General features: G+C 46.9%; 1 long non-coding RNA gene across 1 annotated transcript in view; it reads right to left on the bottom strand.

Moving 5' to 3' along the window:
- LOC142786696 (uncharacterized) overlaps positions 1 to 23,113 on the bottom strand; it is a 112,165-nt gene extending 89,052 nt beyond the window's left edge. Inside the window, exon 1 of the long non-coding RNA XR_012889119.1 lies at positions 22,991 to 23,113. This is a non-coding gene — a long non-coding RNA (uncharacterized LOC142786696). The remainder of the gene's footprint in view (positions 1 to 22,990) is intronic.
- Between the last annotated feature and the right edge of the window lie 4,203 nt (positions 23,114 to 27,316).

The following is a 27,316-nucleotide window of genomic DNA, read 5'->3' as shown; positions in this document are numbered from 1 at the left end:
TATAGGTAGCGGTGACGCAACCTGCCGAGGACCTTATGGCCATGGGCGTAGGTAGCATCATCAATCACCACTCAGATAACTCAGCAAATCAGATGACTTGAAGTGCGGCGATGACTCGTGTAGTCAGGTGTCGAAATTGCTCCGTGATCAGCGTAGGCATGAGCTCCGGCGAGAACGTCGTATGATAGACCCAAAATTGACAAACACTTCTCAGCGCCACTCCCTGATCACTGCGGTGTACAATTATTCAGGTACCAACGAAGACTTTTTCCAGGACCTATCTAGTCGGTACATAGTCACTGTTACTTCGGTTGATCTTCCATGCTACACTGTGGTGGATAATCCAGCCCTTAATTCCCAGACTACAAAGTCAGAAGTAAGGTTCGCAGTTTCACAACTGAGACCCCACTCAGCGCCTCGCCCGGGTAAAATTACAAATAAAATCTTACCAAAAAATGACAAAGAGTCACTTGATACGCTCACATGTTATCTGCAAATGGTTTGGGAGTCATCATCATCAACATCATTTATTTGACCCTTAAGGGCCCTCTAGGGGCATTACATAAAAGGGGGACCTTTTTCTAAATACAAAACAAAAAAATAAAATAGAAAGTTGTACAAACACACGAGCAATACTTTTGCAGGATCTGAGAACAGGCACACAGAAAATGTACTTATACAAATATAAAAAATGCGCGCACAAAATTTACACATACAAGAGCGCAAAATACAGTGACAGTGGTAGATTTTTAATGGGCTTCCAAGTTTAGGTGAGCTGTTAGTAGTTGTTTGAATGCGCACGAGTCACGCTCTGAGACGATGACTTCCGGTATGTTATTCCATTCCTCAATGGCGACAGGAAGAAATGACTTATTGAATGCAACGGTGGTACCGAAAAGACGTTGGAGGCTTCTGGAATAAAATAGCCGGCGAGAATAGCGGGCGGGAGAAAGCAAGAGAGAATCATGCAAGTGAGGAAAATAATAGTATAATTTGTGAAATAAACAAAGTCGAGAAAGTATACGTCTGTCAGCTAGATTCTGCAAGTCTAAAGACTCCTTTATAAAAGTGATGCTTGATGAGTGATCGTAATTGGACATAATGAACCGGGCAGCCCTATTCTGAACGAATTCCAGCAGATTATTCAGATAGGTTTCGTGAGGGCTCCAAATGGACGACGCGTATTCGAGCTTCGTACGAACGAAGGTTACGTACGCAATTTTACGGACTGTAGGAGGTGATAGGCATAACGTTCTTCGGATGTAACCAAGCTTCTTTCATGCGTCAGCAACTAACTGTGTGATGTGATCCGACCACGTGAGAGTGTTAGAAATAAGCACGCCAAGGTATCGGAAACTATCAACATACGCCAAGGTCGTTGAGTTTAAATTGTAGACGTGTTCCGAGTTAGACTGTTTGCGAGATACGCGCATGACTTTGCATTTGGAAACATTGGTCTGCATCATCCAGAGGGAACACCAGTTTTGAATTAAGGATAGGTTATTTTGTAGAATTTCGTGGTCGTCAGGGGTGGTTATTCGGCAATAAAGGACGCAACCGTCCGCAAATAATCGAATGGATGATGAAATTCCTGATGGTAGATTGTTCACATATATGAGGAAGAGTAAGGGCCCGAGTACTGGCCCCTGAAGGACACCGGATATAACGGGAGCAGCAGAGGAGTGAAGACCGGCAATGTCAGTGAACTGAGATTGGTGTGATAGGAAGCATCGCATTCATGACAGGCCTAAAAGGTCCAAGTTCAGACAGCAGAGTTTATTAGTCGTTGATGAGCGACACGATCGAAGGCTTCAGAGAAGTCTATGTATATGACGTCAGTTTGAAATAGAGAATCTAAATTTAGGTGGAGGTCGGCAGTGAATTCAAAGAGCTGAGTTCGACGGACAAACCAGGTCGGAAGCCGTGCTGATTTTTGAAGAAAAACCCGTTGTTATCGAGGTGGTGGGCAACGTGCGAATTAATAATGTGCTCGAGGCATTTGCAGGCAATGCATGTCAGCAAAATAGGACGATAATTAGATGGGTTAGAACGGTCACCTAATTTGAATACTGGGGTTACCTTGGCTACCCTGCGGTCCGCAGGTATGATACCTTCAGAGAGGGACTGAGAGAATATTATTTGCAGAATGTGGCTAGAAATAGCTCCAGTGGATTTTAGTAGCTTTGCCGGTATGTTATTAGGACCAGGGGCACTCGATGTTTTTAGTTGGTTTATAATTTTTAGGATCCCTTCAGCATTTATGGTGATGGATGGCATCTGGGGAAAGTTACACCTGGAGGCAAAGGGAATATTGCCCGACAGCTCATTAGTAAAGACTGAGGAAAAGTAAGAATTCATCAAGTCAGAGCGCTGGTGAGCTGGAACCCATGAGCCATCAGGATTGCACAGTGAAATGTTATGCGCTAAATTGTTGGGGTTGATAATGTTCCAAAATTTTTTAGGTTTGTCGCGGATGATTTTTAGGAGATATTCCTGGTAATACTTCTTTTTGGCTTTTTTCAGTGCGCTAGTATATTCCTGAAGGCAAGTGAAATATTTGTCCCATTTAGATGGAGAAATGCTACGTTTTGCCTCGCGGAAAAGGCGTTTCTTCTTTTGTGAGAGTTTTTCCATAGAAGTTGCATACCAAGGACTGTCATCGTCACAGCGAACAGACACTAGTGGAACGTATTCTTCGATTAGCGTGAAGACCTTTTGTTTATACCGTAGCCAGTTCTGTTTTATGCTTCTGGAGATTGCCGTTTGAGAGAAGAAACTATAAAAGCTTTCCAATTCGGTAATGATTGCGTGGTTGTTGGCTTTGTTTTAGTCGCGTATGAGCTTCTTCCGTGAATTATGCCTTGGTACTGGAATAGAGAGGTTGAATAGTAAGGTACAGTGATCACTCAGGCCTTCCATACACGTAGGTGAGTTAATAAGGTCGGGGTGGGAAGCGAAGACAAGATCGAGTATGTTGTCACCACGAGTCGGAGTATTGATTGTCTGCGTGAGGTTGAAGAGGATGGACAGTTGAATGAAGTTATTTGATAGCCGGGAAGGGGCCTTAAGGTTGGCCCAGACTATATCGGGAAGATTAAATTCCCCGCACAGAAAGAATTTTGCACGAGGAAATCGGGAACTCAAATCAACTAACACCGAGTGCAGGTCCTTAATAAAAGCATAGTCACAGTCTGGTAGTCGATAGTAGGTGACCAGTATGTGATTACCCGAGGCAACAGGCAAATTAATGCAGAGGATTTCATAGCTGCTGTTTATATCTACCTTATAGGAGTGCAAGTGGGATTTGGCTAGAACCAGAATTTCCCGTCCCCTTCTCTCAACCATATCTCGTCTGTAAATTGTGAAGGACCCAGGAGAAATACCCGGGAGAAATACCAACACTAGAGAAAACTGCCACAGCAATTTTGATAAGTAAACCAGCAAGCTCACTCACTATCAAGAAGCTTCGTCCGATATTTGTCACATCTTGTGTTGGCAAGGTACTGGAGCACGTTATTCACACTTTAATATAAATTATAAACGGAAGTGCAGGCCCTCTACCCACATACAATATTCGCAATCCGTTCTAAGCTTTCGACACAGCATGTTATAGTGCAACTGAAGAGTCACAATATCGACGATGAAGACGGCTCTCGGTACATGACCAGTGCTATTTTGGGGCTACACCTCACTAAGACATTTCACAATGTGCTACATCCATTCATCCTAGACGCCCTCGCTACGCTCAATGTAGGCGCCCGTAACTACCGTTACATCCGCAACTTTCTAACGGACAGAGTAGTGACACACTCAGTCAACGATTTCCTTGCACTCTCTATCACTCTCGGTAGGAAACGGACGCCACAGGGATAGTGCTTCTCTCAATTTTTTTTCAAACCTGGCTAGGCTTGACCTCCCGCTACTTCTAGAAAATATACTTGATGTCTACCACAGCATATACGCGAACAATATCACGTTGTGGATTGCCGAAGGTACCAACAGAGAGATAAAGAATGCACTTCAATTGGCTATCGATAAAATCACAAGTTACGCCGAACAACGAAAGTTGTCCTTCGCACCCCAAAAGTCAGAGTTACTTCTTCATCGATCTAGATCTCCCTACAACAGATATAGTCGCCCGATAAGTCAGCTTGTACAACATCACCCTTATACTAACAGCCCCTACCATTAGCATATTGGGTTTCCGCATTCAGGAGAACGGTGGCTATTTTAAAACAATGAAATTACTACACCATCGTGAATATCAAACTACTAGGCTTATCTTCCGCATCGCCAATGAACAGCACGTCATGAAATAGGCCAATATGATACGACTGGTCACCGCCTTCTCCATAAGCAGAATCCCTTGCGTTGCTCTATTTATGAAACTAACGCTTACTGACAAGAAAAAACTAAACACATTTATCAGGCCCTGCAACAAGTGCGCGCTGCATCTCCAAAGTCTACGCCCAATGCGAAACTCAATGACCAAGGACTTCACAATAATATACACGAATTAATTGAAGCCCAACGTATACCGCACTACGAACGATTAAGCCAAACTCTTACAGGACGTCGTCTCATGTGCACACTCTGCATACCTTGCGTCTTCCAGTTTGGCTAGAAACACCCGATTCCTCCGGACGTTCGCGACACGTTCGTTATTCCCACCATAACACGCAATATGTACCCTGAATATAACCTGAAAAGACCAGTCAGCCGCGCCAAGGAACTGGGCAAGCGCTACGCGCAAGCCACGCACGTGGCGTATGTGGACGCAGCGGAATATCCTACGCATCGGACCATGGCCCTCGCTTTCGCCACAGTTCCGCAGCACGTAATTACCGCAACTAGCACCATTCGAGCAAACCAACTCAAAGAAGAAGAAGCAGCCATAGCTCTATCCTACGTCTTAACCCAAGCATTCTGCATCATCAGCGACTTCAAGACTGTCATTCGCAACTTTTTCCAAGGTTTGATCTCCCAACCGGCGCTCCGCATTCTCACAAATACACCTCTGCTACGTCGCTGCCGCGTTGACATCCTCTTGGCTCCGGGCCAATAGGGGCTTGCGGGGAAGGAACACCCTCTTGACGCCACCCGAGCTGTCGTCCACCGGCCGTGACATTAAACAGAACACCACCCCTCGTGACCTGACACGGGTGAGCGAGAGGATGGTCTTCTCTTTTCGCGACAATGCGAGCGACAGAATGATTAACTTTAGAGAAATCCTGATGTATACCGCAAGGCATGACTTACCCACCACCAGACAAGTACCCTAGTAAGCAGCAATCCAATACCTGGCGTCTATTACTGACATGCACTTTCTTCTGTTCATCACTGTACAGCCTTATTTACCCCACTGTTCCCACACCATAATTCAAAGCATGCGGTGAACCTAACGCCAAGCTTGACCATATATATGGGCCTGCCTCGCAGCTACTTACTCAATTAAACACAGCAAGACCCCTTCATTCACAATAACCACAGCCGAGCACTGGGAGGCTATGATGCTCAGAAAGAGCCCGGAGGACCAGATCTGGGCTGTCCGGCTGTCCGAGGCCGCCGCCAGGATTCAAGCCCTGGCCACCGCCAGAAGAAGGGGGTTACAGAGGTGCCCATCACCCGGCTCCCCGCCACTTTCACCCCAGCAGGGACACTTTAATAAAGTTTGTTCTCTAACTATTTCTCTAGACGCAGCCGGCGCATGGTGCGGCCATGAGCAGGCGGGACAATGGTCACTGGACTTCTATGCCAGAAAAGATGCCTTGCAGCGCACACTTCAATTTTCCGAAGCGTTGTAGACGCGGCAGCAAGTAGGTGCGTAGAATAGCGACAGACTGGTGACGCGAACACGTGGTGTACCTGGCTGGCACGTATCTGTCACCTGCCGAAAAAAAAGTCCTCAGCCTTGAGCAGCACTGATCAGAACCGCTGCGTTTTTTAATGTCGTTTGAGCAGTGCATATCGGTTTGAAGCTCTTCGGTGCTGTCCCTAGAGATGTTTGACATTAAGTCGGGTTAGCTGCAGAGTCAGGCAGTGCGAGGAAATGTTACCGCACGTATGTGGATGCGGAACAGCCTTAGGCAGCCAGCACAGCAGATCCTGTGGCCAGCATGGCATGCTGGCCATATTCTTGCAAAGTTGGTTGATCATAATTGGGTAGCTTCCCAACGGGCATAACTGCAGCGTCCTCCACTGTCGTTGCCATGCTAGCGGTAGCTCTGCCGCTGGCGGAGACGATGGCCGCTGACTCGCTTATGTTTCCATCCGTTGTGTCACAGAAGTGACAGGAGGCACCGGTATAGCTGTAGCACACCGCGTCAGTAGACGCTCAAGTCGTCAAGCTAAACTACGTGTCCACAGGGTTGACCACTCAACAAAAGCCTCATTATAGGGCGACGGCTGCTGCGATACATCAGTGTAGTCGGTAACACGTCGGAAGGCTACCTACCTCATTGCTGTGGCAGCGCGTTAAACGAGATAAGGTCAAGAGAAATCTCTAGGAAGTCTTGACGAGCTTAAATAGAAAAGCGCCTTTCGTGTGGTCGATATCTCGTCGAAAGTGCTGTTAAGCGCTGCCAAACTGTAGGGCGGCGCCCCAAAGTTTGTTATACGGATGGGGATCAAGAATAAACAGCTGAGGTGTCGTTTCATGTGTGGTAGAACATATTGAATGACTGGAAACCTAAATTCCTGGAGTCACATGTTGTTTAGCGCCAGGGCACCCTCTAATTCTGTGAACCTTGTGCAACCGACGGCAGCACAGAATAGTTTAATCGGCGGGCTGAATTGAGGCTGCCAGGATTGTTCAGGGAATGTCTGCAGGATACGTGGTACCACTCACAATGGCGCAGGAGAAACTTGATGTCATGGGCCCCCGGAAGTTGGCGGCATGTGTTGCCATAGCAAGTGAGCACCAGTATGCAGAGAGCATTCTATGGCTGCGGGCTAGATGTAGATTCGACAGCGAGGTGACGCAGCTCCACTGGGAGGGCGTCGAGTAGAATGAAGAGCATAAGCGGCTGGTCCGTGTTGGCATTCACCACGTGAACGGCATCAAGCTACATGAACCATACTTTGAGGCAGGCTGGGTGGAACAGCAGCACTGGCAGTCAGGGTCACGGAAACATTTCAACGGGTAGCTCGTCGAAGGGTGCGTTCTCGAGGTCATCACTTGTAGCAAGAGGCCGGGAGACGTGTGGGATCATCCCACTTTATCCTTCAAGGTCAAAGTGGAGCGGCGACGGTGCCTGCATCCTAGCCACCAGGCGCGAGGACTCATTGACTCATTCTGTGCCTAGCACGTGTCTCGAGGTCCGAGAAAGAGCAGCTCGAGAGGCATAGTGCTGTGACTAAACAATAATGATGATGAGGACGAAGGTGCTACAGATATATAGATAGTTAGAGAGATCGATAGATAGATAGGTATATATATATATATATATATATATATATATATATATATATATATATATATATATATATATATATATATATATATATATATATATATACGTCGAGAAAGGTTCAGACGCAGCTTGGCAAAATGAGCTTTAACAGGCAGGTCTGGCTAATGGCGAACGGCGTGCGCGAGCTACTACTGCAGCCACCGATCATCATCGCCTTCTTCGTTGCCAGCAGAGCGTCCGTTACTCAGATTCATTAATTCATTACAATTACTCCCCGCGAAATAAGGAGCCATCCTGGCGACCTATGGACAAGTAAACGCGGGAGGGTCGTAGCAGGGCTTAAGTCTCGAGACGTGGACAATTTCCTGGCCACGATGACGTTGGTCAGAAGATGGTTCCAGTGGCTCGATGAGGTAATTCACCGGTGACGTTTTTTGTAGCACACGATATGGGCCGTGATACTTGGGGACCAACTTGGTAGAAAGGCCAGGTGTAGCAGAGGGAACATGCAGCCAGACGAGTGAACCTGGATCGTAGGAAGTGGTGTTATTTGATGCATCATGGTGGTGCTTTTGGCGTCCTTGGTCTTGGGTTGTGAATGCTCTTGCCAGTTGGCGGCATTCCTCAGCGTATGTAGCGGCTTGAGACAAAGTCGTGGACTCAGAGGAGTCAGGTTTGTGCAAAAGAATGGTGTCCATAGTGCAAGAAGGTTCGCGTCCGTAAAGGAGGAAAAAAGGAGAGAACCCTGTAGTGCTTTGAATGGCGGTATTATAAGCGAACGTGATAAACGGGAGCACTCGGTCCCAATTGGAGTGGTCTGACGAGATATACATAAACAGCATGTCACCAAGGGTGCGGTTGAAGCGCTCTGTCATTCCATTAATCTGAGGATGATAGGCGCTTGTAGTGCGGTGAACGACGTGGCACTCACGCAGCAATGCTGTGATGACGTCTGACAAGAATACGCGACCACGATCGCTCAGTAACTCCCGAGATGCTCCATGACGTAATACGATGTTGTGAAGAACGAAAGTCGCAACGTCTTTTGCTGTAGACGAGGGAAGGGATGAAGTTTCGGCATACCGCGTGAGATGGTCGACGGCAACTATGATCCAGCGGTTACCGTCAGCAGTGTTGGGAAGGGGACCATAGATATCGATGCCGACGCGGTCGAATGGTCGAGATGGGCATGGTAAGGGTAGCAAGGTACCGCTGGCGTGACAAGGGGGAGTTTTTCGTCTCTGGCACGTCGAGCAGGCCCGAACGTATTGTCGTATAAAACGGTACATGCCACGCCAGTAATATCGGAGACGTATGCGAGAATAAGTCTTCAGGAAACCTGCGTGGCCACATTGGGGGTCGTCATGAAATGTGGAACAAATTTCGGATCGCAGATGACGTGGAATCACGAGTAGCCACTGACGTCCACCGGGTGCGTAGTTGCGTCGGTACAGCACGTCGTCGCGAGTGGCGAAGTGCTCCACTTGCCGACGCAACGTGCGAGAAGGGGGGGAAGCCGTCCGCCCAGCCAGGATGTCTAGAATCGAAGCAACCCAAGGGTCCTTGCGTTGCTCAGATGGCATGTCGGCGATGGTGACGGCAGTGGCATCACAGGTTATACTTTCGCAGCAGTCCGGGTCAGGGGGTAGAGGCGAACGGGATAGGGCGTCTGCGTCCGAATGTTTCCGGCCGGAGCGATAGACGACGCGAATATTATATTCTTGGAGGCGTAATGCTCATCGGGCGAGGCGACCGCTTGGATCCTTCAATGACGACAACCAGCAAAGGGCGTGGTGGTCAGTCACGACGTCAAAAGGGCGCCCGTACACGTAAGGTCGAAATTTTTCTATCGCCCAAATAATGGCGAGGCATTCCTTTTCGGTGACAGAATAGTTGCTTTCGGCTTTGCTAAGAGTTCGGCTTGCGTAGGCAACCACGTACTCTTGGAAGCCGTCTTTCTTCTGTGCAAGAATAGCGCCTAGCCCGACACCACTAGCGTCGGTGTGGATCTCTGTGGGTGCCGATGGGTCGTAGTGTCGCAGAATAGGCGGCGACGTGAGGAGGCGGCGCAGTTCATTGAAAGAGTCGTCACAGGTGGCAGACCAGGCTGAAAGGTCTCTGGAGCCGGCGAAGAGCTTGGTCAAAGGAGCAATGATCGTCGCGAAATTGCGGACGAAGCGCCGGAAGTAAGAGCAAAGGCCTATGAAGCTTCGGAGCTCTTTCATGGTGGTCGGTTTGGGAAACGCTGAAACGGCTGTAAGTTTGGCAGGGTCAGGAAGAATGCCGTCTTTTGAAACCACGTGGCCAAGGATCGTAAGCTTTCGAGTGGCGAAATGGCACTTCTTCAGATTCAGTTGCAGCCCCGCGGCAGAAATACACGCGAGGACTTTCTCGAGGCGGGTTAAATGGGTTGCAAAATCAGTTGAAAAGACGACAATATCATCTAAATAACAAAGGCAAACGTTCCATTTGAGGCCTCAAAGGATAGAGTCCATCATCCGCTAGAAAGTAGCTGGCGCGTTGCAGAGGCCGAAGGGCATCACTGTGAATTCGTAAAGCCCGTCGGGTGTGATGAAAGCAGCTTTTTCACGATCGGCCTCTGCCATGGGTACCTGCCAGTATCCAGAGCGGAGATCTAAAGAAGAGAAAAATTCGGCTCCCTGTAGGCAGTCCAAGGCATCGTCAATGCGTGGCAGCGGATAGACATCCTTGCGCGTGATTCGGTTGAGACGCCGGTAGTCCACGCAAAACCTGATGGATCCGTCCTTCTTCTTCACCAACACAACTGGAGAGGCCCAGGGACTGCTTGACGGTTCGATTATGCCACGTGTCAGCATGTCGTCAACTGGTTCATTGATGGCACGGCGTTCGGTAGTTGACACACGATATGGACGCTGCCGTAATGGCGTCTCTTGACCGGTATCTATACGGTGTACAACAGATGACGCTCGACCTAAGGAAGGCTGATTGTGGTCAAACGAGGCTCGAAAACGCTGTAGGAGCTTGATCAGCTGTTTCTGCTGCCCAGGCGTGAGGTTACAATCGATGGACTTGCGGAATACATCCATAGGTTCATTAGCGTCAGTTGCGGGTGTAATGGCACAAGTCGGTAGAAATGGCTTGTCTGGATAGATCGGTTCTTCGAAAATACAATTTAAGGTCTCGAGGCTTCCCAGACACTCACCGCGTAGCAGGATGTACGGGCAAGCAGAAACGTTGCACGCATAAAGTACCGCCGAACCATTGGAAAAGTTGATGACGGCAAACGGGAGGACGATGGTTCGGTGTTGCACACTAGCTATAGTTGGTTGGAACAGGAGCGTCGAGTTAGTGGCAGCAGGGGAAAACACAGGCACTAGGACGGCGGACAACGGCGCGATGCGGACGTCAGCTGCGGCAAACACTTTCGAGGGACTGTGGTGGTCGATATGAAGGCACGGATTCGTCAACGTGAGTTCAGCACGAGCGCAGTCGACGAGAGCCTGATGGGTAGAAAGGAAATCCCATCCTAGTATCACGTCGTAAGATGAACGTGGGAGAACAACAAAGTTGACGGCGTACCAAACATCTTGAATAAGAACGCGTGCTGTGCACTGAGCTGTCGGCGCGATGAAATGGGAGGTGGCTGTACGCAGAGCAAGATTCGTAAGCGGCGTTGTAACTTTTCTCAAATCGCGACACAGTTTTTCACTAATTACAGAAACGACGGCGCCTGTGTCGACAAGTGCACGTACAGCAACACCTTCTACTAGCACATCAATTTCGTTGGACGGACAAAGAGGAGGTCTTAGAAAGTTCGACGACGACGCAGTTCTTGCCTCCGGAACTGCGGCTGTCAGTTTTCCTCTCGAGCGGGACTCGTGCGCCGAAGCATCGGGGAGACAGATCGGCGACGGGGTGGTAATGACCGGCGAGAATCGACGGGGCGTAGTGGGGACAATGAGTCGGTGATAGGAGAAGATGGTCGCCGGGGATTCTGGGCAGCCTGGTAATTTGCAGGATTCCCATGGTCTGGAGGCTGGAAGTTGCGACGGCGACAGTAGCGTGCTATATGTCCCACGAAACCGCATGCGAAACAGATGGGTCGATTATCCAAGGTGCGCCATGGGTTAACGACAGAAGGTGCAGGGGGCGAAACGGGATGGGGTGCCGTGTATGTAGGCAGCGTCGTAGGGTAGGAGGACCCGGTGCCCCGGTATGCGCCAGAGACAGGTGGGGCTGGGGGTCTAGCAACGACGGCAGCGTAGGTCAGCGGCGTAGGGACAGGTGGCGATGGAGGCAGTGCTTGCGCGACCTGTGTCTCAATGACCTGGCGTAGACGTGGGTCTAATGAGGTCACTGGCGCGGATGCTTCGGCCACAAGAGAAAGCTAACGCGCAACTTCCTCACGAATGAATTGTTTGATTTGGGGGAGTAAGACGGTGTGATCAGCAGCGACGTCGTGTACAAAGGCGGAAACTTCAGCCGTATCTTCTGCGGCCCTGCGCGTCGAGACACGCTGCTTACGCAACTCGTCGTACTCCTGACAGAGGTGGACAACATCGGTGACGGTCTGTGGATTCCTAGCGACGAGCATCTGGAAGGTGTCGTCGTCAACTCCTTTGATGACGTGCTTGATTTTGTCGCGTTCGGTTAGAGATTCATCGACGCGCTTGCAAAGGGACAAGACATCTTCAATGTAACTCGTAAAGGTCTCGTCCCTGCGCTGGACTCGACTACGGAGACGCTGTTCCGCGCGAAGCCGGCGCACGGCGGGACGGCCGAAGACCGCGGAGATGGTGGTCTTGAAGGCGGACCAGTTGGTAATTTCGCCTTGGTGGTTCTTGAACCAGAGGCTGGCCACATCAGCTAGGTAAAAGCGCACGTTTGTGAGCTGGTCGCAGGCGTTCCACTTTTTGGAAGCGCTTACGATTTCGTACTCGACGAGCCAGTCCTCGACGTCTTGTTCATTGTTGCCGCGAAAAATTGGTGGGTCACGTTGCCGAGGCGCGCCAGTACAGTAGACTGTCGTTGGTGAGGCAGCTTGAGAAGGGCCAGGAGCAGTCATGGTGAACGGTGAGGGTAGCGTCCGATTGCGAAGTTCCAGGTTGATGGGAACCCCGGCTCCTCCACCACTTAAAATAGAGGTGTTGTACGTCGAGAAAGGTTCAGACGCAGCTTGGCAAAATGAGCTTTAACAGGCAGGTCTGGCTAATGGCGAACGGCGTGCGCGAGCTACTACTGCAGCCACCGATCATCATCGTCTTCTTCGTTGCCAGCAGAGCGTCCGTTACTCAGATTCAATAATTCATTACAATATATATATATATAATATATATATATATATAATATATATATATATATATATATATATATATATATATATATATAGATTGATAGATATATAGATAGCTAGATAGATAGATAGAAACGCTCACGTGGTAGAAAAGCAATGTAACAAAAAGGTGCCACACAATGCGAACGCAAGCGTCGTTGAATGCTTCCAAGCTATTACGAATGGCACAGCAAGACTCGCACATCATCATCAGCCCCAGCACATGTAAAATGCACATGACTTACACATTTGTAGTGTCTACCACGCATGCTCACATAATGGCAAATATGGGCGTAATTTGTCAATATTGGCGTAGTTGCTACCGCCCGAGTGTACCTTTAGTATTTTAAAGCATCGTGTTGAGGTATTGTTACGTATAATAGCAAGCGAGGAGGTAGATGGAGAACGACGTGAGCAGCACGAGCCGCGAGCAGCTCCTCCCTTTCCAATAAAGACGACAGAGGGACGTTTCCTCTTGTGTGGTGCGAATACATCCTTGCCTTGTCTTGCCTCGCCTTGGGTGTGTGTTACAAATTCTAAGCTCTACCATTTCTTCGCCTATTCTCTTTTCAAGCAATTCTTCTTTCTTAATCTCTCTAAGATATTTTGCTGTTCGAGGTGCAAGACTTTTACGACTGACACTCGAGACTCCTCCACGGCCCAGCACTTCGGCTCCGACATAGCAACCCGTTCGTGCAGTGAATCCTCCTTTATACCACTACAGTCACCGATGGTGAGGCTTTCGTCTCGAAGCGATTCCCCTGCAAGAACTCCAAGAAAGCACTCTGTTTGGATAAACGGCCGGTGCAGGTGCTCCAAAGCTGACTGTTGAGCAGCCTCAGATTCCCTAGACGTTCCACGGTGAGGTTTACCAAGACGTCGAAGACTCGTTAGCTTTGTATAGGCGAGTAGCCAAGGCAAACTATTGGACCGTAGAACAAATGCTTTTATCCATCTACTTTGCTTTAGTGCACAGCGCTCGCAGTTGGTACGAGAGCCACAAGGCAACACTTTCCTCATGGGACGAATTCCAGCAGGAGCTTCTCAGCACCATTGCAGACAATGACCAACATAATTTTTCTCACGAACACATAAAGTTGCGCATCCAGAAACCATTGCGGAGTGTCGCCATGTTTGTGGAGGACATGAACCACCTATTTCGACAAACATAATGCTTGATGCCTAAAGCGAACAAACTCCGACGTTTTATGCGAGTCGTCAAATAACACCTGCTTGGTGGTCGTCTTCGTAACCTACCGACATGCTTTGTGGAATTCATCAAAGGAGGCTGCAACTATCGAGCAAGCGCTAGAGCATTGGTGCCGCTATTCCTCATCATCAGTCTAGAATGCTCACTGCAGGTAAGACCACTTCTATGATGATCAGTCAGTCAACCCACTCTTGCGTGTTCTGCGGTCACGTTATACCTTCGAACTTTCGATTACCACCGTCCCACCTGACTTTCTGTCTCCAATTCGTGCGCTTGCATTCTCTGTAGTTCGTTAGTTGAGATACTCATGAAGGCAATGTCATTACCGAATTGCAGAACTAACGCCTAACTCTTCCCAATTTAGAGCCCTGAATAGATGTTCTAAAAGCGCGGTGAATAACACTGTAGAGATCGTGTCTCCCTGCCCTACGTCCTTTTTTATTGGTATTCAGTTACTTTCTTAATAGAGAGCTGTGGTGGCTCTGGATCCACTGTATTTTTTTTTTCCAGAAGGCTTATGTAGGGTTCATCGATGCCCTGATTCCGTAGTGCCTGCATCATTGCTGATATCTTTACTGGGTCATACGCCTTCTCGTAATTTATGAAGGCAATGTATAAGGATTGGTTGTATTTCACGCATTTCTATGTCACCTGATTGATGGTAAGAATGTGGTCTATTCTAGATTAACTTGTAAGAAATCCTGCTTGGTCTTTTGCTTGATTGAAATTTAGTGTATCCTAATTATATTATCTCCTATTTTCGGAAATAGTCTGTGGAGAACGGAGAGTAAACTGATCGGCGACTAATTTATCATGTCCTCGACGTGTTATTTTGTTGCCGATATTACGACTGACCAAACGAAATTCGCCTTGATCAGAGGGCAGGGGGGTTGCTATTTTTTGTTTGGGAACCGGAAGAAAGTTTCTTGTTCACGCCGCAACTGTCTCTCACCTAGGAGTACACGTTACCAGTGGTGTGCTGGAAAGCTGGGAAGGGGGAACGGAAGTAAAGAAATAGAGTGGAGAGAGGAAGTTGGGAATGTAACAAAAAAAGAAAACGGCTACAATCATGAGAGAAAAAATTCTCCCCGTGTCGGCATGCTTCACTGCAAATGTCATCGAAAGACGATAGTCTTGCTTGTGAAGAGAGTGAACAAAACGTTTATTTGATGTTCTGCACAAGAAAAATGGTGAATTGTATTGTGGAAGCGCTGCGTTAGAGAGTCGCGATCTGTGCAGCGGAAGCGAACGAGTGCATCGAGGCACGTTAGACTCGAGTGCTATCTGACAGTTTTCTTCGAAAACGAGCGTAGGCGTGCGCGACCACGGAGAAAGATGCACGCCTGTCTCGGAGGTGAAAACGTGTAGAACACACAGCGACAGGCAGGTGCCACCACCGTGTCGCCTTTGCAAAGTGTTGGAAACACTTGCCTTTTTGAGCATCGCGTTGCACTGTCAGCGTAGCATAATAAACGTTACTGTCCTTAGAATTACTTATGTGTGCCGTCTCTAGTATAAAGGCGCACATGCGAAACATCGACGTGTTGTTATAGTTAGGACGTGGAGGTATGTTTTTGTTAGGATGGGGTCTGCGATTTGGAGTATCGTTTGATGCCGTTTGGAGTATTGTTGCAGCGGACAAACAGAGAAGTGTACACACAGACAGACAGATAGACAGACAGACAGACAGACAGACAGACAGACAGACAGACAGACAGACAGACAGACAGACAGACAGACAGACAGACAGACAGACAGACAGACAGACAGACAGACCGAGAGACCAAAATTTTGGCGTCGAATGTCTCAAAAAGACTATCATCTTTAACAAAGTGAATTTAAGCAGCACCGACCAGAAGAGCGGCAGTTTAAGCAGCTGAAGTTTTGTCAAGAGCAGCCACGTTGCACGTTTCTTTATCGTTGACTCAGACACGCTTGACACCGGGAACACTGGAGAGCTGCGTGGAAATCGCATCCCTTGCCTGGCCAAAAAAAGCTATTTTCGCGGCACTTTGGTTCATAGAGAACGGTAATGCTTGCACAATCAAACGTTTTTACTGCTTTTGGTTAGCCCCTCAGAACGTCGAGTTGGTGGTGCCGACGTCTGGGTTTTTCCCGGTGCGAGCCGCGCTATTTTAGCTCGTTGGCGCAGCGGTTTTTCGAGAGTCGGCGTGTATGCTCTGACGGCTTGCAGTTAGGGTTATCTGCGTGAGCTTGTTTGCGTGAGCTCATCTGCATCTGGTTTAGACATTGTGGAAGCTCTACACAACAACACGAGGGCTGTAGCCCTCAGAAGTTTCTTCGCGATTGCGAGAATGCAAGAACATTACTCACCTCGTCTCACTGCTGGGGTCGCCAATCACGTAAGTATTAGTTGAGATTGTCAGTGACAAAATGAACCGCTGACAAGAACACCCAGACGTTTGGAGCTTATGGAACCACTAGGCCGGTCGTTTCGCCAAATCACGTTGAGTTACCGGGGCGTTTCTGGCGTTGACTTCCAAAAATATATGAACCGCCGTAGCTACTAACTGTGTTCCCACAACACACACGCGAGGACTCCAGACAAAAGCAGTGCTACTGAGAAAGTTAAGCTCATCACTCTTAAGAACATTATCCCGCGTATTGGCACGCCACAGGTCCTCATGAGCAACAGCGTTGTGGCGCTTACTGCTCTCGAAATCAGGTGTTCTTCGCATGTGGCCAAACAAGCCACCGCTGTCCGATCGCTCCCGAACCCATAGACTTCTACTAGAGTACGTACCAGTGTGACGTCATTGACGCATATGCATGACGACAGTTGGCAAAAAATTCCTGCCAGTGCTGCTACGTGGTGCAGTGGCTTAGTGAACCGTGGACAATTTCTTTCTTTTGAAGCCTAAATTTCAGCTCACTGTGGCAACACTGGATGAGGTAGGTGCAGGAGAACCTCTCGGTGTGTGAAAAACTACGTGACGAAGTACTTGCCATGCTGACTCACTGTGAATCCTAAAGAAATAAACACACAAGGCGTGCTGTGCGAGGAACAGCAGCATCGTTTTTAACATGTGTGGTGTTTATTGCAGCTTCTAGTGTGCGTTGAAAGGCGTCGGCAATATTGGTTCACCTCTACGAATACCGAAAGTGTGAATATTGTGTGTTGTATACTGTGTGAATAACGATACCTCTCGTTAGCGAAAACATTGGCACTCGTTACGGACTGGTGGCAGTAACCGGCTGTCGACTAATCTTCACGATTTGACATTTTAGACAAGGTATAAATACATTTGGAGTGATTACCTGCGGCTGTGTACTTCTCTGCGTTCGCACTGCATGCAGAAAAAAAAAGAGTGGATGATCATCGAGTTCCAAGATACAACTGCGCATGAGGTATTAGCATCTTTTAACATTGCCGAAGCTGCACATATGCTGCGCTATGACTGATAGGCCAAGCCGATAAATGTACAACTTGTTTTATCGGAGACGTAACACAAATAATAGCAGAGATTCTTGTTTATCATATACTTGGTACTATTACGGATCGATTTTCATGAAGTAACAATGCGCATTACAAGCAAGGCATCAGGTTTAAGAAAGTACAGTAGGCATGCAAACACGTTGCAGCTTTAGACACGGGTAAGTAACGGCGCAACAGTTCTTTTTCATAAATAAAATATCAGGTTTAAAATAGCACATTATTGTATTAGTGGGTTCTAAAAATGCCATAGAAAAGACTCACATTAGCTTTCAAGGGGCTTTAATAAGCTAAGCTTACAACACAGCAAAATATGCGCCTTGTTTTTTTCTTCCCGTCTCAGATCACAACTTTTCATTGTTCGTGAGGATCTTACTCGTGACCTCACGCACACCATCTCGAAATCATGCTTTCGCCAATTTTATACTTGGTTACACTGCACTGCACATGAATGGAATGAAAAAAAAACTTTATTTCAGTCCTGCAGGACGCGCTTAGCGCGTAGCGGGCGTCTCCCACGTAGGGACCGACAGGGAGTACCTGGCGGTCGCTTCGTGGGCCTGCTGGACGGCCCATTGCTGGTCGGCGAGAAGTGAGCTCCTGAGGAACTCCTCCTACTTGTGTGTGGTAGATTCGGGAGGAGTGTTTTACACTCCCAAAGCATGTGTGCGAGTGTCACCGTGTGTCCACACGAGTGGCATGTGTCACTGGAGTATGCATCGGGATTATAAACGTGAAGCGTGGCGAAGTTTGGGTACGTGTTTGTCTGCAACAGGTGTAGGGTTAATGCTTGTGGTCATTTAAGTTTCGAATGTGGGGGCGGAAAATTCGGCGTTCAAAGTAAAACGCTTTGTCATGTGATTGTGCGTAATGGGTTCATCCCGTTTGGTCTCTAACTCGCTAATATGGGGTTGTCCTTTGGTGGTGCGCTTGGCAAGTGCACGCGCTGCATCATGTGCGATCTTGTTGAGGTTGAATAGGGCACTCGGCACCAGGCCGAGAGGGGCCTGCGCATGTCACGGCGGAAATTAAGTGTGTTTACATTAATGACATGCAAATAATTCCCGAATTGCCAGTCACAGTACACATGCAGAACATTCGCTTTCAAAGTAGATAATTTTTTTGTGGCTGCCTTCTATGATGTGCAAATCACCACGTAAATCCTTTAAAATCTTCGGATAGAGATAGTAGTCATTCATAATCATTCCTGTCTAACGAGTATCGAAACACGCAGCGCGGCTTTGCAGAAAGATCCTGCGGGCAAAACTACTTGCCAACAATTATATGCTCCGGGCGAGACTGTGGTGAACGGGGTGCTCACAGTTTGCACTGTTTGCAAACTGGGAGATTTCTACTGTTTGCTGCCTGCCGACGTTCACTACTTTGCTGTAGCCATCAAAACATTACGCTTCCGAGGTGCATCTGTGGCGTATGAGCTAATTTTTGAATAACCATTGGCACGTACTACCGACACGAGCGCAAAAGTGCAAGATTTTTGCCTCTTTTGCATGCATGCAGTGCGGGCAGCCAAAGCAGGCGTGTTGTTCCAAGCACTCACCGCTTTACCGCTTTGAAAAGCTCGCTTACAGCTTTGCCGCTTTGTCTTCGTTGTCAACGAGCCCTTCCTTGGCCAGGGAAAAGTTGCGTGCGGGCTAGAGGGGTGACACGACGTGCTCAGCGTTTCTCGGTAGTCCGATCAAAATGTTCATTCACACTTTAACATGCCGCAGATTGGCGACCTCTGCCAATGGCTTTGACTTAGTCTAAGTATTGCGTCCAATATGCAACGCTCTTCAGGCCAGCACGCCTGTTTTTTCTGAATACGCCTGTGCTCTTAACATGTACAGCTACCACAGTGGTTTGGTTATTCATGAATCATGGACACCACCGGTTGGAGATGTACCATGAAGTGACAACGTCGGCGCTCTGTCTGCTGCCAACACTGGTCGAAAAACAAAGATGGCTGTGCCTAACAGGGTCAACGAGGCACTTTCCCTTGGTGCTGTGCTGAAGTTTCTTGATTGTGATGTCGAATTGCGTTGCTTCGTCAAAGGGGAAATGGTGCTTACCGCGCACCTCCTCTTTTTCATTGGCGCAAAGAATTATACGGGCGAAACAGCGAAAATAGTTGCACTGTGCGCTCAAATATCGAGCCTTTTTAGCGAACGCCATCATACTACTTCGAGTTGGAAAACCTGTCAAGCGAGCCCGAGATTGAGGATGGAAACTCTTCATGTGCACTGGTATCTCCGAAAGGTGCTAGCACTTTTGCGCTGGGCACCTGCAGCAAGGCCTTATCAATTTTCAGCGTAACGACGCTGCGGCTTGTGCTGCCGATTGCATGTATCCCATTGTATTCCGTTGTGCCGTCAAAAACTGAATACGCATGCCGTTAGCTTGATTAGTTAACGGAGCTATGCCTGGGACAATGTATCTTGAGGTAAGGCAAATAGTAGTTTTGATTGTAATAGGAATGCTGTTTTCTTTCTGTTGCGTGATGCATTGTACTAGGTTTGTAATGAATAAGGTTGTGTGCTTCCTAAAACTTGCTTCTACGTGTTGGCACTCCAGATATATGCACGCACCCCAAGTACGCTACCAATGCACCAACAGGCTTTATATACGCACGAACCATCATACACGTACGACGCACACATGACCTTCACGCGCTTGTCTGTGTGCGTGTATACAAACACATGCGAAATCAAAAATGTTTAGGGGGGAGTATTAACTATAGCAGCGCAGCTCAAATTAAGAAGGAATGTATAGCACTACGACTTGCACAGAAAACAAGGTTAGGCGAAAATTAGTCACACACGTAACGCAACAACTGTCCTTAATCACTTGCTTAATTAAACGAAACTAAACTGCGTGTTCAGAAAAGGCCGAATATTGATAAGAATGCACACATCGAGGACAATTATGTTGTCGCGAGTGAATTGAATAGAACAAAATACCGTAGCGTCTGTCACCTTTCAACCATTGCGTAAGTTCCTGATTTGCTCCGTTCTCCTTCACGCATCGTATGCATCTTTCTGGGAGTTATGAAACAATAGATTGCCAACTTTCCACCAGGATGTCATGTATTGCAGCATCACTTTCTTTTTTTTTCAGGCGTGTGTGTGCGGCACAGCGAAAAGAAAGGAACTATGCGGCCGCTTCTCAACGCGTGTAATGTGGTAACATGCCTCCTTTCAAGGTTGACCTGCTAGCTTCGTTTTCAGGCGCAGCTGCTAGGTGGTGAGCGCTTAGTTGAAGTCGCAAATACTTAATTTTGTGGCGCAGGAATCCATCAAGAGTTATTTGTTTGTTTATTGTGATAGAAATTATTAGAACACTCTCGGATGGTTTTCGCCACAAGCATCGACGTCAGCCTCGCCATCATTCACCGTATACGTATATGTATCTATATATATACGGAAACGCAACAAAGAAAAATAATTCAGAAAAGTACTCGGTCGCACGGACTCGAAGTGGGACCTCCGAAGTGGACGTGTTAGGCGTTAAGCAGCGAGCTACAAAGGAGCAGCTCCATCGACAATTAAACGGCAAGCTATTTATATCGACCACTTTTCACTGGTGATGGGCATCTCGAGGGGAACTATCATGTTTTCAGCATTATCAACAAAAGGACGCAATGAGTGCGCGTTGCCACATCATCACGACACGGCGGCGCGCGCTCTCGCTGCCCGCGCATACTTTTCCTCACAAAGAACAGGGGGGGGGGGGGTGGACGCTAACTAGCGCACCCTTCTCTTGCGGTAGAAGGAATCGTACGTCTTGGCTTGCCTTGGGATATCACCGGAACGATTCTATTGTGGTTAGGAGGCGCATAAAGGGCACTGCAATCGTCACACAGTCTCCGTTTGCGAAAAGGGCGTGCTTTTTAGACACAGTGACGCAACAACTGGGACGCTTATTCGCATTCATCTGTACCTGTGAGTACGTTTCCTGTGTTATTTTTGCGTGAGAAAAGCGAGGCGCCTTTCCATTTGCTTGCCATTCTGCGCGGGACTTTCCGATTTTTGTCTATCGCGTCCATTGCTTCCCCTGTGCAGCAAAGCTATGACTTCTGTTATGCACCTGTCTGTTAGACGCAGAATTTTCCCGTGTGCAAACCACGCCAGCATCTTTGTTATTTTTCCTGAGAACGCATGAAGACTGTACCAGGGTGGTTTGTGACGAGCATCGATAAACAAAACACTTCATCATCGAGAAACGATACAGAAAGTGCTAGGGCCAATTCAATGTGCACGCATGAAGGTGGTATTATGCAATGGAGCTAATAAAAAATGCATGCCTGTATTGTATCGTATACGTAAGAAGGCAGTTTTTTCACCTAAATAAAGGTAAGAAACTTTGTTTTGTCGTTTACGAGTGGACGTATTCGTATGCAGGCCAGCATACTAATTATGAAAACATGGCTTCGGTATTATGAGCTAAAACGACTTATTTGCCGTTTTTGGTTGGCTAGCTCTTCAATATCTTGACGCAACCCACTCTGGGGGAGGTAGGAACTGAATCAAACGATGCCTTGTTTAGAAAACTAATGCAAGTATTGAAAGGACAGGGTAAAATGTAATTGTTTGTTCAACGTAGAATGATAGTGTAAGCTCGCAAGATTTAGGAAAAAATACCTCTTCAAAGTACAAAAGGTAACAAAACAAAAAAGCATTTTAATTATGCCCACTGGATTGGGTTACGCCGAACAATAAATTATTTTAGACTATCGTTATGTAATGCATGAAGCAGTGAAACGCTCCTGTCGCTAAACCCGAATACGATAGCACCAAATGAAATAATAACTGAAAGTGACACATTACGGTTCAATTCTTGCAGAGGCTGTTTCAATAGTCTTTTTATTCGCATATAACATCCTCAGCGCGTTAAAGAAAAGGGCTCCAGAAATTCACTTTCATTAAAGTGAAAATACAAAGGCAACTGGGCCAGACCCAACCTATGAAGGTGAAAGCTTAGTGGCGGGACTCAACAACATAGCCCGGTAATTACTATCTTTTCCTTTCCTGATGAATAAAACCTGCTCTTCCGAAAAAACTTCAGCTGAAGAAAATCTCATACAAACAATAAAGATTCGAATTTATTGGCCATTGTACGCTTTTAAAGTTGTGCTCTGCGATATATGCTGGCGTAGCGAGTGCTGAGAGAACAGAGCCATCAGGGGATGATTTCGCTGGAGAATCTGCATAATCATTCATTTTTAAACATCTATGGTCTGGTACCCACACTAGTCATACTAGCCGCACCCGCATGATAATAAGTGAATAAAATGTCTGCACAGTACGCGACTAAATACTTGCGTTTAAGGCAAAACAGGAAAAATGGCAGCCTGTTCAAATAACCACTGCTGATAGATTCTGGAGCAGTTTCCGCAATACTAGAGCTATTTCTACCAGTATCGGGCAAATTCTTCTTATAATTGGCCAATCCCCTCCTTTGGTACGAGCCATGTGCAGAGGAAAACAACAACAACAACAACAACAACAAAAAACAACACATGCATACCCTGTTTTTTTCATTAGGATTCACTTCTACAACAACACTGCATATTTGAAAGGCCGCTTTACAACGAAAATACTTACTATCAGTGGTTGAGCCATCATCTGACATTGAGCTGTACTTGCTAGCGCCGCTAAACATAGCGTAACGCAAATTGTAACGTTTCCCACCATGGACTGTTTCTTCAGCAGTAGGCTATATCACCGTGAAACAGACACATTAAAAACAATTTTACACCAGTCGGTCCTTTATATAACAAATGGGCAATGTGAATGTGATTAGCTTTTTTTCAGTTTTTGAGCATGTTCCTATGTTTAGGCCGAACACAATTGAAGTGGTTATGTATATTCTATTGTGCTGGGTAGATTTTCACCGGTACCTTGGCTCTGAACTCTGAACTTTCAGCGCTTCGTCAATACATCTTTCCTACGCCCGAATATGCTCGTTTTCTATCTTGATGTCTATTTTTTTCTGTGGCGTCCCTTGAAATGACTTCGCCAAGCAGCTGCTCACTTCACGCACGGTAGTGGACTGCTCCACGTGGCTTACCTCTACCAGTGTTGTAAATGTTACCAAAAAAACGTAACAAAATTTGTTGCTATTTCCTCTGTTTAACAAAGAACGCGCTGCCACTCTACGTTACCTACTCTAAAAGGTAACGCGTTCCCGTTACTGTTACCAAAAAAAGTAATGAACGTTACATTTATCGTTACTACACCCACGTAATGTGTAACCAATGTGTATTTGCTACACAACGCCACATTTAGAATTTTTTATATCTTATATTTTGTTTCAATCAAAACTTCTAACGCAGAAGAATGATTGCAATAAATATGTTTATTTAAAGACTAATATTTGTGCAATTGTACCAGACGTTAGTTTGGTGGCCTCAATTGCTTGTAGGATTAGATGTAATGGCGTGCGAGTCTGGCACACCAGATAAATTCGTTTTTCTCCACGAAACCTTATACAAAATATCAGATTCTATTATACACGATAGCCACAAAAAGAATCATTGAACTTGCAAGAAGTTTACAGTGATCGGCTTTTTTTTTTTGGGATCCGAACAGCTCCTTCGTGGACGTCGCCGAAATCTAAAGCAGTGGTTCTTGGCCTCTGAAATTGCTCGCCTCGTGCCAGTAGGCAATCGCAGAGGCATGCACTGGCACTTTTGTTTTACATTTGTACGTCTGTGACACTAGATGCCCCTTGAACCACTTCTGTCTTACACCTGTTGCCTCGTTTAGGCCGTAGAGTTTCTCAATATACACTAGAGGGAACTCTGCCGCCAGTGTGTAAGGGAGCTGCAACGCGCGTTACTTCAGCGAGCATGGAAATGATGGATAGTACACACATTTGTCTAATCATCGTACTTCTGGCCTCCTTTTGGCTCCATGTGTGTTCGTGTGGCTCGGAGCTGTTTTCTCACGATACAAAAATCAGTAAATGTTCAGTGGTTGCGCTTCACCACCTTATTCTTTTAGGCTTATCTTTCCGAATCGGATCGCGAAGTTTAAAACAGTTGAATCTTTCTTTCAAAACAAAACCGAAACACTGCAACAAACTAAGCCGCATGTTCGATTCGCAGTCCGCAAGTACGAAGACTAGACAAATGTGTGTACTACCCATCCTTCCAATGATCGCTGAACGATTGCAGCGACAGAGTCCCATCTATTTATTTATAGAAAACTCTATGGTTTGGGCCACCCAAATTCATGCCGCCTGCCTTATCGACGCCGGCATGCGTGCACGCATGACCTACGCAGCAAAGGCCTAGTCCGAGGGCGTGCTAATGAAATGTTTTCTCGCTTAGTCACAGAAAATTTTTATGTGCATAAACATTTCGCGTTCATTTCGTCGTAAATTTAATGCGAAACTTTGCTTTAATGCGAAATTTAATGCGAAATTTAATGTGAAACTTTGACAGCGTGTTTAAGAGCCGCCTCCAGGCTCAGGAGTTTAATAACCAAAAACGCAGCTGCCATTGCGGAGATCAAGAAGACAAAGTTGTTGTAAAACAAAAATTCGATAATTCTTTTTAGCTTTGTAGAAACTATTGTGTAGATTGTACAATAAAATCACCCTTTATTAGACAATTATAAAAATACTTTTTTGCTTTGTATACAAGGTTCTAGGTTGAAACTCGGATTCTTCACTCTTTTTTGTGCATATATTTTGTAAACAAAATGCCATTGTGATGGTAATATTTTAGTTACATTTTTGGGACGTTAAACCTCTTATATGAATCAATCAAATAATTTGTGTCACATAATTTGGAACATTTTAGAACCACTGGTGATAAAGTTGGTCTCCCCGCCGCGGTGGTCTTGTGCCTAAGGTACTTGGCTGCTGACCCGCAGGACACGGGATCAAATCCCGGCTGCGGCGGCTACATTTTTGATGTAGGCGGAAACGTTGTAGGCCCGTGTGCTCAGATTTGGGTACATGTTAAAGAACCCCAGGTGGTGGACATTTCCGGAGCCCTCCACTATGGCGTCTCTCATAATCATAAGGTGGTTTTGGGACGTTAAACCACACAAATCAATCAATCAACGATAAAGTTGGTCTCTCCGTCTTCAGCCCATTCGATATTTTTACCACGTATATTATACAGATAAAAACAAAACTGAGTTTCTTTTCGAGTCACTGGTTGCAATATGCATAAATTCTAAATAATCAACTATAAGACAGCTTTTGTCAAATTTGTGCCGATCTCTCGTAGAATGATGCGTTTGAGACAGTGGCGTAGCAAGGGAGTGTCACACTAGGCCTCTTTCCCGTCCCCTTTCCCTGAATTTGTTTCGTCATAACGTAAAATACATAGCGCCTAAAAACCGTGTCCTTGTCCAGCCCCAATTTGAACTGAAAAAGTTGCTCTCGACTCCTCTCGCCTCCCCCACAAGAAATAAATTTCAGCCTAATCCCTTCGTTTGCGATCAACCAAGGTTAGGAGGCCAACTGTGGTTGTCTGCCGTGTAGCGCTTTACGGCTAACTGTGGTTAGTCGTATTGTGTTCGTGTGACAGCGGTTCTAAGGGCTCTAGTTGAAACAGAGTATAGCGAAAAACCGAGATAACCAAGATAGCAGGAAAAAAATAAAAAAGCTTTCTTTCACAAAAAAAAAAAATCGTCCTTTCGCGCCTCACTTGCTATCTTTTTAACGGTTTTCTTCTGACCATGGGGTAACGCCTGCTGCCCAGGATGTGTAGAATTTGGTTTAGGTAGGCTCTGCATAGGTAGTGCACCTCTAGCCCGGTTCAATTGCCGGCTGTCTGCCGGATGGGCCAGCCTTTCACAAAAGGTCGCTGATAAATCGGGATCGAAGTATACGATGCCGAACAAGTCTAATTTGATGCGGTAGTTATTCACCACGCTGTGCTCAGGGAGTGTAGTCCTTTAATTTCCATTCAAACTTGTAGACATCAATTTTATGTAGCCGCATGCTCTCAAAGAAGTTATTTGTTTCTCCAACGCACGAAGCATGACAATCAGCATGAGGGAAGCCGAATGGGATGCGTTACTGCGCAGCCCAGAACTTCAGGACAAAATGCTGGCCGTTCAGTGCACCTGCGACAGGACCGTCATACAATACCTGCTGGTCCCGTCTTGGGAGAGAGAAGCCGGGTGGCACGTGGCAACCTCAGCGCCTGCCCTAGATCATAACAAAGTTGTTCTCACTCCCTCACTCAGCGCGGGGTATAGAGTAAACCAGCCCATGCACTTTTCCTTGGCATAGCCTGTCTTTTTGACCCCGAAAGACGCAGGAGCAAGAAATACGCCTGCTTCAATCCACTTCCGTGAAAAGTTTGTTTCTATGGTTCGTCATGGAGGATTCCACGGCTTTCTTCAAGCTTTGTTTGGCAATGGCCCCAAACTCCCTCATGGAGTCAGCGCGCTTCAAAAATTTCTATCCACAGTTTCTACAATAAATATCAATTTGACCATCGCCTTGTCAAAGCCTCCAGGCGAAAAGCTGATGGACGTAGCGACAAAAAAATTATAGGGGTGAGCTCTGGAAATTGGCAACTACAAGATGAAAATGTAGCGAAGAACGTGACACCGCACGTTCTTGAATAATTCTAACGTAAGCACTTTACCCGTTAAAGTTACCAAATGGTAACGAGTACGTTACAAAGTTACCGAAAATAGTTACGGGTTATCAGTAACGGCGTTGCTTGTAACGTGTTACCGACAACACTATTCCCGACCCTCTAGAATGGGATACTCAATGTTTGCTCCATTCGATCGGCCTGCATTTAAACTGTGTGGTATGAAGTAGTCCTTGACTTGGGCAGTCTGTATCAACGTTGATTTCTCCTGTCTCCCTTTCTTGGGGGAGGGGTAGGAGTGCGGGGGTAACATGGGGTAACCACGCCATCGCAGTTAGATTTATAACTGAACGTGGTGCTG

The sequence above is a fragment of the Rhipicephalus microplus genome, unplaced genomic scaffold, assembly GCF_043290135.1.
Source record: "Rhipicephalus microplus isolate Deutch F79 unplaced genomic scaffold, USDA_Rmic scaffold_28, whole genome shotgun sequence".
NCBI classification, from domain to species: Eukaryota; Metazoa; Arthropoda; class Arachnida; order Ixodida; family Ixodidae; genus Rhipicephalus; species Rhipicephalus microplus.
The sequence above is the reverse complement of the archived record's forward strand: the minus strand, read 5'-3'. Positions and strand labels throughout refer to the sequence as shown.